Source organism: Mastomys coucha, unplaced genomic scaffold (assembly GCF_008632895.1).
Source record: "Mastomys coucha isolate ucsf_1 unplaced genomic scaffold, UCSF_Mcou_1 pScaffold22, whole genome shotgun sequence".
NCBI classification, from domain to species: domain Eukaryota; kingdom Metazoa; phylum Chordata; class Mammalia; order Rodentia; family Muridae; genus Mastomys; species Mastomys coucha.
The window spans coordinates 126,010,315-126,019,353 of record NW_022196905.1 but is presented as its reverse complement, the minus strand read 5'-3'; the positions used below and the strand labels follow the sequence as shown (position 1 = coordinate 126,019,353).

At 42.4% G+C, this 9,039-nt stretch overlaps 1 protein-coding gene and 1 long non-coding RNA gene across 8 annotated transcripts in view; one reads left to right on the top strand and one right to left on the bottom strand.

Annotated features, from left to right (window-relative positions):
- Auts2 (activator of transcription and developmental regulator AUTS2) overlaps nucleotides 1–9,039 on the top strand; it is a 1,106,086-nt gene that overhangs the window by 392,650 nt on the left and 704,397 nt on the right. The window lies entirely within an intron of this gene.
- LOC116070614 overlaps nucleotides 1–9,039 on the bottom strand; it is a 57,325-nt gene that overhangs the window by 46,507 nt on the left and 1,779 nt on the right. For both annotated transcript variants that reach the window (XR_004110475.1, XR_004110476.1), the window contains exon 2: nucleotides 3,625–3,761. This is a non-coding gene — a long non-coding RNA (uncharacterized LOC116070614). The remainder of the gene's footprint in view (nucleotides 1–3,624; nucleotides 3,762–9,039) is intronic.

Here is a 9,039-nt window from a genome sequence, read left to right as displayed (position 1 = left end):
CCAAGTGCTTCATTTACAGATTTGCCTTAGTTTTCTTGTCAGTGGTAAAACACCCTGAGAAATTACAAATTGGAGAGCAAGCGTTGTACCTAGTTTACTGTTCATCTGGTACAGGCCATCATAGCCAGGGACCCAAGGCAAAGACTTGAAGCACACAGTCACATCATATCTTCAGACAGAAGTCGAGAGATTGCATGCACTTGTCCCTATTGCTCAGCTAGCTTTCCTGACTTGTATACAAACCAAGGGGATGGAGCCACCCGCTATGGTCAGGTCCTCCCAGCTCGACTAATGTAATCAAGACAACCCTCTATAGCTTTGCCATAGGCCTTTCTACGTAGATAATCCTCCTTGAGACTCTGCCCAAGAAATTCTGGAATGTGTCAAATTAACAATTACAACTAACTCCCAGGTGTGGTAGTGCATGACTTTAATCCAAGGCAGAGACAGGTGCATCTCTGTGCATTTAAGGCCAGCTTAGTCTTCATAGCGCATTAAAGGCCAGCCAGAATTACGTAGTGCGACTGTCTCAAAACAAAATAAAACAACAACAAAACAAATTCCAGAAAACAAACAAACAACAGGAAAATCTAATTACAAGTAACCATCACTGAGCGGTTCTGTGGCTGTGCTCTTCATTCGTATCCACCCTCCCATCTCTTCCTTAGTGTATTGCCCATACCTTCTTTGTGTACCCCTGTATGTAAGGACATCAGTGTTGTATAAGTGCTAGTGACAGTTGCTGTTTAGGGTCCCGTTTTAGGAAGGGAAATCATCATACTTTGTAGTCATTCTTTGATACATGGTAAGTAGGAGACTAGCGCTTCTGGCCATGGGAAAGCACTGAGCTAAGCTGCTTGTTTGAAAGTACATTAGGCTCTCAGTGAGAGCTATGGGGGCGGACACTGTGGTTTGTGTATGGATTACCATCAATGATGTCATAGTTTTGGAGATTGGGTTGAGAAGAGATACGAACTCATGAGTAGGACAGAGTATGTTTGTTCATGGTTGTGCTTTGGGGGTGTGGAGGAAGTAGATGAAACTTTCACACGAATGTTTTTTAGAAGAGCTCATGCATTCACTGAAAATGTACTCGTTGGAAGAACTTGGTTCTCTTGCAGTGTGGCACAATAGTGGGTGAAATATGGACCCCATTGGCTTGCAATGATGTGTTGCTGTGATGCCAAGCATACCGATAGGTAACTAATCTACCTTTAATTGAAAACCTGCTTTCCTAAATTCTGAGGTAACAATTTACTGGAATTTTGAGGACTAGCTCGGACTGAGAAAAATAAATCCTGTCTCCTTAAATTCACATCTTCTTAAAGTCAATTCTTGCAGCAGAGGAGAGTTGGAAAGATCTTTAGCCTTGTGTTTGGGTGTAAAATTCACTTAATTCAAGGTCACTTCTAACTCTCCTCTGTCTGTGAGGAGCCACCTGATCGAATGACGCCAGCAAAATTGGTGTGGCTTCATTTAATTGCCTTTGTCCTACATTGCCCATCTTGACATTTGAAGGTCATTCTGTTAATTAGACCTCCTTGTGACCCATTGGAAGGTGAGATGGGGTATAAACATCACCATAGTGATGAACTATAGTTTTTAATTCTGTAGCTTGCTAACTTGATTGGCCTTCCAATGGATAAACTGATGTCATGACTGCTCTGTGGTATAGTTAAGGGAAGGTTTTTGTTGCAGATATGAGAACAAGCAGAGGCATCCTGAGTAATCCAAAACAGAGACAGAAAGTAGTAGACGGGGTAAGGACAAGGTTATCTGCAAGAGAGGGAAGAATATCAGGAGGTAGGGAGATAGAGAGTAGAGAATGCTTAGTGAGATTAGAAGGAATCTGAGCACAGAGAAAATAGTGAGGTTGTAAGAAGAAGGGCTTGCTGGGGGAGGGAAGCCTGTGAGCTAAAGGGAGTATAGAGTAGAGGAAGCTGTCAGAAGGGTAGGGTGGACTTGAAGTGCGTATCAGGTACTTGCTAGACTGATGGCTCTTTTGATCCACTGATAAGCAGGGCTGCTAGCTACAGGTAAGGGAAATGACTACTTCTGGCAGATCGGAACCAGGTTCACCAGTTTCTGAGGAAGCCTGGCTTCTATGTAATCCCCAGAAATCCTCCTGTAATTCAGGTAGAGTTCATGTATGGATATTTGGACTACCTTTTAGAGTTTTGGAAACTGGGGTTTGCTTTAGATCTAACCACCACCCTTCTCAACTTGTATTATTTGGGGATGTTCTCTGTGCAGTTACTGTCCAGAAATTTTATTTTCTTCTTTGTCTGTTTCTTTACCTTTTGCTGTAATAATGTACCCTGACAGAAAGCAACTTAAGGGAGAAATGGGTCGTTTTAGCAGACAGCTTCAAGATTTGTCCGCCAGCCATGATGAGTATTTCAAGGGTTGCGGAGTTCAAAGCAGCTGGCCATAGCACATTCCCAGTCAGAAAAAGAGAGATGAATGCTGCTGCTGCTTAAGGCTCTGTCTGCACTTGGATGGTTCAGGATCACAGCTGGGGAAGTTCGCTTCCACCGTAGGTGAATATTTCCACTTCAGTTAATGCAGTCAAGGTAATTGGAGACAGGGATCTTCCAGTGAAGTTCAGATTCTGTCAGGTTGACAGCCCAAACCACCATACCCCCCACCCCACACACACATTTGTGTCTAAAAGAAAGTATTGTATTAATGTAATAAACAGCTCAGGTGCAGTAAGAAAGTAACCCTAAAAAGGGAACATAACACAATGAGAGCATTAGGAGATCCTATTTAGATACTGTTGCTTGTGTCAGACTAAACCTAAGGGCTAAGCTCATCTCTCTCTCAAGTGTAAAATAGCTTACACAGCCAAACACTCCAGAGAAACAGGACGGGATCCTTTGTCCCAAGCTCCTGTTTTCACTCAGTGCTTTTGAAGGCAGGGAAATGGATTACATTCAGAAATAAAACTAGCTTAGTCATAAATAACTGAAGAAAAATTTCCATTCTTTGTTGTGTGTTCTGTTTTTCTGTGTGGTATTTGGTTCACTGTTCAAGTGAATGCATTTTTAAAAATAGTCTTTATTCATTTGTGTGCATGTGTATACAAGACATGATCTCAGCTAATGAAGCCAGATTGGAAAAGCCAAAATCATGCTGTGAGTATAGAGTTTGGAGGACAACTTGGGAAAAATCAGTTCTCTCCTGTTATGTGGGTTCTGGGGACTGAACCCGTATTGTTAGGCTTCACCCAGCTGGCTCTTCTTATTAGCCCTCAAGTGCATGTGTCTTGTTGCAATAGAATGTTGGAAGGTGTTTCAGTCTAGAAAAGTCTACTTGGTACAAGGCTCTCCTCTGGAAAAATGTTCAAGAGATTCCAGTCAAAGTGGCATATTCCCCATCCCCTGGCAAGCTGGTTTAGTGTTAATGTGGCATCTTTTCTCATCAGGGAGGCACTAAATAGTTGCTATTTAGTTGGTAGTAGGAAACCCAGGTATAATATTTCCTTTATTTGTCAACTGAGTTAATATCCACCTGTTGTAGTAGAAGCTTTGTAGCAATCAAATAGCATTGTCTCAAGCATGGAGAGGTAAAACAGGGCTCTCAAGAGAAACAGAACAAAGGGAGTTCATTATATTGGCTTACCTATTAGGGGCTAGGTAGTACAACCATGGCCTCCTGCATCCTGGAGAGCTGAGAATTCAGTCTGTGAGGCGACAAGCTCCCAAAGTCCCATCTGATGCTGAAGGCTAGAAGGGATTCTGGAGAGCCAGGTCTTCAGTCTGTGCGGAGTGTTGAAGAAGCTGGATTCAGATGCCACACACTCACCAGCAAGAAGCTAAGGCTTGCTCATACCCTACTTTTTCCTTAGACCTCTTTGTATTTGAGCCATTCCTGGGAGGGCTTTCCCTCCTGGAAATACCCTCACAGAAAACTCACCCAAAGGCTCATCTCTTAGCTGATTCATTATCCAATCAAGATTAACCCTCACAACCCCCTTAGTCTTTATACAGTTAGCTAACAAACATACCACTTAGTCTCCTCGCTGTGGCTGGAAAAGCTATATTTGCGTCCTTTGCCCCAGTGTCTAGGGCAATGGCTAAGCAGGGTTAGTATTAAAAGGCCACACTTTCCTCTGAACCTTCTGCAATGTCAATTAAGTGGGTAGAAGCTTAATGATGTGTGGAGAGTTTGAATTGTTTCAAGTCCAGAGCCAAATTGTCTTGTGGACATCGTTAGTCCTTTTAACAATCATTTGCTGCCTTCCTCTCTACCTGACCTAACATCTTGGTAAACGTTAGGTGAATCCTTTGCATTGTAGCGATGGAACCTATGTTCCCAACCAACCAAAAGACAAGGAAGGCCATCAGATAGCACCTGAGACTGATAACAGCTTTCCCTGCCTTGCTATAATCTGCCTGCCTAATGTTCCCACCACTGCATTTGCAAAGTGCTTTGATTTATGATTTTCTTTGTTCCATTGCTATAAAAATTTCCACCAGACTTTTACCACATTGGGAACATAGTATTTGGGGTCACCTAACTCCAAGCACATGTTGACTCATGATTGGTTCCAGAGTAAGCTCTTATCCCTTTGAGATGAGAGCTGTGCTTTTCCATGGACAATATCAGTAGGAAGCAGTGAGCATCCCCTCCTCACCGATGGAGGCAGTGTGCTGTGTACACATGCCCCGCTTTTCAGTCTCACAGAAATTCCACGAAGGCTAAGAGCTGTCATTATCTCTGCTTTTACAGATCGAAAAAAAGATGAGGTTAAGTAATTGCACAGAATCTTGCCGCAGTTAAGTGGCTGAGCTGGAATTTAAAAGCAGGTATATCTGAATTCTAAGCTCTCATTTGTAACCACTCTGTATAAGCACCATATAATAACTTCCTCAATCGATGACACCGTCCTCTCCTCATATCCTTTTATAAGGACAATAAAAGAGAATTAGCTGAGACGACACAACTCATGTTGTGAGTGGATTGTCTTTTTGATTCACAGTTCCCACTGAGAAATAATATACATCAGACTTTGAATAACACACCCCACAAAATGAGATTTCATTCTTGAGTGAATTATCCATATCTGCCTTTAAGAAAAATTGGTAGAGCGTTTCACTAGTCACAGCTCACAGAAGTGTCTGTATTCTGGCTCTGAGATTTATTCTGTAAGTACTCCTTTTTCTCCGTGGCTAATGGTCATTTTCTTTTCCTTTTAGCTGAGTGTTTTAGCTCTGCAGAGCTGTTTCGTTAGAATTCTGTCTCCCTGTCTGTAGTTGTTCAAAATTCAGATCTTCAAGTTGGGCTTATGTCTGTATTTCTAGCACTTGATGCCAGATCCAACACGACTTGCCTTCAGATTGAGTTATTTGGTTCGCACTGAGAGAAACGTCTCATCAGCAGTGAAGGCAGATCTCAAGGAGTGAAGGAAATTGCAGACAAGAGCTTGAGAGATGGCTCAGCCCTGAAGAGCAGTTGCTGCTCTTGCAGGGGGCATGAGTTCATCTCTCATCACCCATGTCATCACCATATAACCACCAGAGATGTGGCACGTAATCACCCTACACACACACACACACACACACACACACACACACACACACACACACGAAAATATTAAAACAAAACAAAACAAAACCCTGCAAATATGTTAAGTAAAGAAACTAAGAAGAAAGATAGACAGGAACATTGTCCAGGGAATATTTTCTAGATGGCAGTGGACTGAAAGCAGATGTCTGTGTAATCATTTTCTTTAAAAGTCAGCAGTATTCTGGGCTTAATATTGTAGGCAGTCGACACTGGTAGCATTAGTCAAGGATGTCTAATGTTTCCTTCTATTGTACCTAACTTTGTCATTTAGTCACCAGCACTATTTGATGTTTGCAGGTGACATTCAGAGGACAGTGAGATGATAATTGAGATGGACTCACATTAGTTCCCCAGTCTGTAGACTGAGGTGGTTTGAGAGAATGACCAGGAATTCATAGCTGACTGGTCAGAGAGGGGGCTATGAAAAGCCCTTTTCCTTGTCCTTAAAAAAGAACTCATATGCATACATGAACTGTATGTAATGAGTTTCATTCTGTAATGTGTTTGCTCATAGTCACTCTTGTTACCCTGTCTTCTTCCCCTCCCGTTCCTGCTGATTCATCTTTTTGACTACCACCCCCTCCTTTCCGTTTTCTCCTGTTCTTTGTTTTTGTGACCCAATGAGTTTCCTTGTGGTTGCTGACAGGAGCTTGTGGGATGGGCACACAGGGAGCCTACAAGTGCCTGCATGGAGGAAGACAATCTTTTCCCTCTCTAGCAACCATCAATAGTCTGTAGGTCCTGGGGAAGGGGGCCGGGGTTTGTGAGTCCTCTGCCCTAGCAGCCATTAACCTTACATAGATCTTCAGGGAGGGACAGGACCTTGAGAGTCTCTGCTCCCAGCAACCATTGAGTGTATTAGATCTTTAGGGAGGGGTGGGTCTTGTGATCCCCTTCCTCTGCCTACATTTTTCAGTTATGCCTGTCACAGGCTTTCTTCATACACGACGCCACACAGTTTGAAGAGAAAATCGAACATTCAACAAAACTATTCATTTTTGAAGAGTTCACACATGGCACAGACAAATATACGTTTACTTGGCCATATGTACTCTGTGTTGTAGAACTAGAATATTTGGGAGGGACCAGTCTAGCAATGCTTGAAAACATGAAGTGCTAGAAAGTTTCATAATCTTTGGAAGACTTCTAAAGAGAGACACTTGTTCCTGTCCCTTCAACTACCAGACTAACATTGGTTCCTAAGGAATTTGAACTTTCCTAGGTGTCTTAGGCTGATCAACGGGGAATGCTGACACCTAGTAATAACCAATGCTAACTTAATAACCAGTCCTAACATAATAAGCCTAGTACTCTTCCTAGGAAGAGATTTCACACAGTTCTGATAACCTGTTATACAACCTTGTAGAGAAAGACTAGAACTAAGATAACGAAGGTACAGTAATGGGTGGGACCTCTGGTCCTTCGTTTCAACTTAAACCTTATGTCAGAATCTTGAAGATGGGCCGGGGTCAGGTGAGCCCCTTTATTTTTTCCTCTTCCCAATGTGATCATTATCAACAAATCCCTTCTTTTCTGCTTTCATTATTAATTGTTTTTTTAGTTTGCCTGTTGGAGACTGGTAGCCCACTTTCTGACTCTTAACAATGTTACTATCAATTTAGCTTCTAAATAAAAGTTTAATACTTTCACAGTTTGTTACAAAACCAGACCAAAGGAATGAAGCATTCGGTCACATAAAAGCACAGGGAAAATGCTTTGCCAGCGATTTCTCCCACTTTATACTTTCTTCTTCTAGAGCTAGCATTTTAGGTGGCAGGATGTGAATCTCACATGAGATTGATCAAAACCAAGTTTAGCTTGTCCTATTATGTAAATCAGAGATTTGTGGTTGAGTGCAATTGATTTTGCCCAGACTAAATTACAGTCCTTAATCACTGTAACCTTTAAACATCACAGTTCTGGGCCACAGCTGCAGGCCTGAGTGGGGTTCCTCGGAGCTCATGCTGTCCTTTCACAGGAGCCAGTGTCCGAGCCGTGTGAAAACAAGAATTCTCATGTATAGACCTCAGAATCGGTTGCTTGCCCTTCAGGGATCTTAGAGAGCAGCTCCCACAGGACTGAGAGACTTCAGGGGACTTTTCACCTCAAGAAGGCTTTCTGCACACAAACAAGCATTTTCAGTGATTTTTCTCTGCATAATAATTGGCATCACTGCAAAATGATCACAGGGAAAAAAATCTTTAGATTTTAAAATTGGAAACCTAACTTTATTGTTGTAGCCTTTTCATTTTAGAGTGCCTGCACTTGTGCGCGCGCGCGCGCGCGTGTGTGTGTGTGTGTGTGTGTGTGTGTGTGTGTGTGTGTGTGTGTGTGTTTAAAAGGGATCCCTTTTTAACCTATCTGGAAGGGTAGGGTGGTTGAGTTGAAGAGCAATTAAGGAATAAAGAGGTTAATCAGAATAACCAAAATTTCAGAATTTATTTGCCAAGAACCAAGTAGGAAAGTTATGGAAATAAATGGTGGTGGTGATGGTGGTGTTGGTGGGCGGCTGCAGCAGTGGTGGCCGTAGTAGGTGATTCTGGCAGTGGGTGGGTACATGTCTGTCAGAGGAAGACGTTCACTTAGGTTCCTTAGCCTCTGTCTCTTTTGGTTTTCCAGAATCAATCCATCATTAAGGTTCCTGTAGACTCTTTATCCCAGTTTATTTGACATACCCCCCCAAATAGCTTTTATTTATTGTGTATGTACATGTAGCATGTGCATGACAGGATTCAATTCATTCCTTCGTCAATTGGGTCCCCGATTATTTCCTTCCACCATGTGTTTGGAATACTCCTGGGTTTGGAATTAGGTTTATTCTTGGCAGTAGATACCTTCACCCACTGAGCAATCCGACAGGCCCTCAAAATAGTTCAGTGATTATTCCAGGGCTCTCTTCAGAGTCTTTCCATGAAATTTATCCTTTAACTGTTTCCAGCCCTAATGATGGTCTTTATTTGTTTGAATGGTTCTAGAATCTCCCACAGTTGAAAAAATTCAGCCATATTCTAATCAATTAAGTGTAGCAAGGCCAGTCATCTTTAGAACCTGTCACCATTTGACCTTAAAAAGCAGACCTAACTTGGATTTAAGAAGCTTATCAGTTATCTAGTGATAATAGTTTTCTTATTTTGATGAGGAAACTGAGAGCCAAAGCAAAATGACTCGATCACAGCAGTGTGCTGTGGCCAGTCTGAGGCCAAAGACTAGGTCACCGTTGCTCTTCTGTAAGTCATCAGCTTTTCTATATGTAAAGGAATCTTGGGGTTCACAGTTCATAAAGTTCTTGCCTAGCATGCATGAAGCCTTGGGTTTCTTTGTCAGCACTCTATAAGACAGGTGTGATAATGAAAGTCTGCCATACTAGCACTGTGGAGGCAGATTAGAAATTCAGTCATCACCAGGCGGTGGTGGTGCATGCCTTTAATCCCAGCACTTGGGAGGCAGAGGCAGGCGGATTTCTGAGTT